We start from the raw sequence: 4,242 nt of genomic DNA on the forward strand, positions 1-4,242 counted from the left end.
TATCAAATAAACAACATGTTTATAACAACTTCCACAAGCACATGCCTAGAGAGTTGGGTCTAATAATAATAATAATAATATGATACAGTACATGAAAACCCTAGCAGAACAAGCCATTGGTAGGCTACAACCTCTTCAACCACAAAGAAATCTCAAATCTTGAGGTCTTATAAGAATATTAAACAAACCCATTTCTCAAAACCTTCAATAAACTCAACCCATGAACCCTTTTCCTTCAAATTCCTCCATTAAAATACATAGAAGAATAATTAGTGATAATATCATTATTATTATTATGAAGATTAAGATTATTATTCCAAATCAGTGGATGAGGAGTAGTAATAATCTGAGGGTGAGGAGGCAAAAAGGGAGTTGAGAAATCAGTGCTAGAATAGAGAAAAAGGCGAGCTTTGGCAGCATCAAGTTCCTTTTGGAGTCTTTGGACCTGTTTTTGGAGGAAAGAAATTGCCCCAACACACCCATATACAGGATCTCTGATTCTCGCCTCGGCTTCGTAAGCGAGTGAAACGACGGCGTCTTGTCGTTGATGAGGAAGAACATCGTTGAGGAGCTTTGCCACGTTACTTGCTCCGAATACCTTGTGGACATTGGCAAATTTTTGGGGATCTTCAGGTGGAAAATAGGGTGCAAAAACACATGCTGCTAAGCATTTTCTTCTTAGGAATTTGCAGGCTGCACAAGGGCTGTAATAATGGCTGTTGCTTGTTGTTGTTGATCCCATTTTGATCTGCACCTAACAAAAGAAACCTTAGGAAACCATCGATTTAGACTACGCTTGGATTGACTTTTAAAAGTTTAACCACTTGTAGGTTGAAATTCTTGTCTTAAATTACACATTGTTTTTCTTCTCTTTGTTTTTTGTTTTGAGTCTATTGAGATTTGGGTTTTTTGTATGATTTGATTTTGGGGTAAGTATTAAATGGATGAATTAAAGATAAAAGAAATTGTTTATATCCTTGTCTCATCAAAAGTCTTTTTATACAATCTAAAAAAAATTAGCTAGTTATATTAGAGTTTATCATATTAAATTCTAAATATCAGTTGCTAATCTAAATATTTTCTTCCAAAGAAAACAAAAATTCCAAGTTTGTAGATTTCTTCCATATCTTGTGAATCCCTTGGCTCCTTTAGTGAAAGATAGAGAAGCCAATTGGAATGATATTTTGTAAATTTTGTAAAGCTTCAAACATTTTGTGTTTTTTTTCGTTTAATTTGAATACTCTGTGTTTTCATACTTCATATGAACATGAACTCTCTGAACCCTTTAAATTCTTAAAAACCTTCTGAAAAATAAGTTTTTTTTTTTTTTTTTTTTTTTCCTTTTGATGAAAGGTTTCAACTTATTTAACTGAGTTTTCCAGTTGAATCAGCAGCAAGCTCCCAGAACACACATGGCAGTAAATATCCTAATTCTGAATTTTTGGGCAGAAAAAAAAAAGAAGATGATTAGATTTGACATGTGCATGTTTTAAAAAAAAAAAAGAAGGTTCAATATTGACAAAATTGAGACAGTTTCTCAAATCAACAAAAAGTTCATCATCTTTCTCAATATATTTTAAGAAACATAAAACAAAATTAAAATCAAAATCAAAACTTTACCTGTCTGCTATGAATATGATCCTCCTTTCCTTCATAGAAATCAGAGGGGGAAAAAAAAAGAAGAAGATTTAAAGAAACTACCTTTAGGATGGCTGATTACGACTGTCAATTTTCAAGATCCTTGCTTTGTTGATACATTCCTAGTAGAAATGTAGGGAACTTTATTTGAAAAGAAAGCACCCAATAATAACTTAATATTAGATGAATGAATAAGAACTCATAGTGAAACCCTAATTTAGAGAGAGAGAGAATTTAGTGGGGGAAGTGGAAACAAAAGATAGGGAAATGAATGGAAAGTACAGTAAAATAGGAAGCATCAAATCAAATGATAATTATTTCAGAGATATGTCCCCTACTTTGACATTCCACCAATTCCAAAATCCACCATATATATCTCTTAAATCTCCATACAATTATACACTACTTGGAATTGAAGAATATATATATATTTGATATAATTTATAAACACTAAGTTTGAATGGAATAACAAAAAGAAACCCAATAAATATAATCATAAGTAATGAGACTATCCTTTATTATATATAAATGAGGCCACTTTTTCATATAGAATTCTTTCTCTTCTGAATTTGGGAGTTAGGGTTTAGGTTAGGGAAGATGCATGTGCCTAACCAACCCATAATTATGACATTACCTTAAAACCATTATAGAACAACATACCTATTTCAAGAAAAACTCTAGTAATAAGGTAGTAACTATTACTCTTTATCATTAATTTATTTTATAGACCTTACAAAATTCTTAAAGTTTATTTTTGTGACAAGCAAATAGTATGGAAAATCTTACATAGTCTAGTAGTACTAGAAATTTTTCCAACATATTTCAATAGGGTAATTTTTCCAACATATTTCAATAGGGTTCTTAGCAACTTTGAGTTTAAGAACAAACACGAAGTCAAATTGATGGGATTGCTTATTAAAAAAAAAAAAACAAAAAAAAAAAGGGTTTGTATGATTACCATATTTGTAGTATTTGGATGGGATATTGTTAAGTACATTTCCAAATTAAATGAAATTAAATCACATCAGCCACTTTAATCATCATATTAAATTTCCCTTTTGGTTAATTAATTTCAATGATCATCCTCTTGATTTTCTTTTATCTCCTTCCTTTTATTGTGGGTCATGGCAAAATTGGAAAGATTTGTTAGATCGTTTTAAGATTAATTAATGGATTAATTAAAATGGACCTAATTATTGGAGACATGCCTTTTGGACCCCCACTTTATTTATAGTATGTATATATTTGGTGGATCTTTTATTAGATTGTATTTAAACCTAACTTTAAATGCATTTATTTGTTTTTTCTAATAAATACTTTAAATGTATTTAGATTCACTATAAAAAAATCACTCCTTTTCCGATGCTTAAAATGGTTGAAAAATAGTAAAAAAACGTGTTGGAAGATCCATTCCTGACAACAAACTAGTCGTTGGGAGTTTGGTCGGGATATGTCCATTGGGAGAACATCTTCTGACAGGGCAACATATACCGTCGAGAGTTGATATAAACTCCCGACGCTTGATATACCGCATCGGAAGAGCTAAGAACTCTTGACGTTTTTTGTCTGGAGATAGTCATTTTTTTAATTTTTAATTTTTTTTTTAATTTGATCTGAATAACCTAAAGTGTATAATATTATTAAGAAAATAAAAAAAATATTCACATAAGGAATAAAACAAACAAACAAAATTGATAGTATTCTTTATTACACAAAAGAGAGAAAATTTGGCAAAGTAGTCTACAAAAGAAATGTCTTGACAAATACATAGGACAAAGAACTCTCAGTATCGTCTCTAACACATCATCTCCAACACAGCATCTCTAATACATCATCTCCAACAACATTTCCAACATCATCTCCAAACAACATCCTACAAAACAAACAAAAACCATAAGGTGAATCCTACAAAACAAAGAAAATCCTACAATCCTACCAACACACTTCCAAGACTACATGTTCTCAACTTTAAACCTCCAAAACACCCAAAGACTACAAGTTCAACTCCAAAAGAATAACTATTCTCAGTCCATCCCACATAACATTCAAAATTCATAAACTTTCACAAACAAACAAAAGTTATAAGATGAATCTTACAATCCTATAAAACTAAGAAAATCAACACACTTTCAAGACTACATATTCTCAACCTGAAACTTTCACAAACACACAACAACTACAAGTTGAACTCTAAAAGAAAGATAACTAATCTCAACTCATCCCACAACACATTCAAAATTCATAAACTTCCACAAACAAACAAAAAATTCCAAGTTGAACTCCAAAACAAGTATAACTAATCGCAACTCACCCCACATAACATTCAAATTTCATAAACATCTACAAACACACAAAAACTTCAAAAAGCACATCAAAATCCGGTAGTTCATGATCATAAAGCTACTAGTAAGACATAACTATTGTTACTATAATTACAGGATAATAACATATTAACCAACTAGATAATAAAGTAATCATACCTAATTCGATGACCCTTCTCTTTGTGATTGTATCATTTCTCCAATCATTTTTTTTTTCATTTCTTCCATTGGTCTTACATGATCCTCTGTCATTGTTTTTTAACGTCTTCAAGTTCCCGAATCC

General features: G+C 30.9%; 1 long non-coding RNA gene across 1 annotated transcript; it reads right to left on the reverse strand.

The window, feature by feature from the left end:
• On the reverse strand, window positions 1–1,918 carry LOC120084088 (uncharacterized). Its single transcript, XR_016531349.1, has 2 exons — window positions 1,702–1,918; window positions 1–748 (listed from the first exon to the last, which is right to left on the reverse strand). It is a non-coding gene; the product is annotated as an uncharacterized LOC120084088 (long non-coding RNA).
• Between the last annotated feature and the right edge of the window lie 2,324 nt (window positions 1,919–4,242).

The sequence above is a fragment of the Benincasa hispida genome, chromosome 8 (assembly GCF_027475165.1).
Source record: "Benincasa hispida cultivar pf3 chromosome 8, pf3_genome.v1.1, whole genome shotgun sequence".
Classification (NCBI taxonomy): Eukaryota; Viridiplantae; Streptophyta; class Magnoliopsida; order Cucurbitales; family Cucurbitaceae; genus Benincasa; species Benincasa hispida.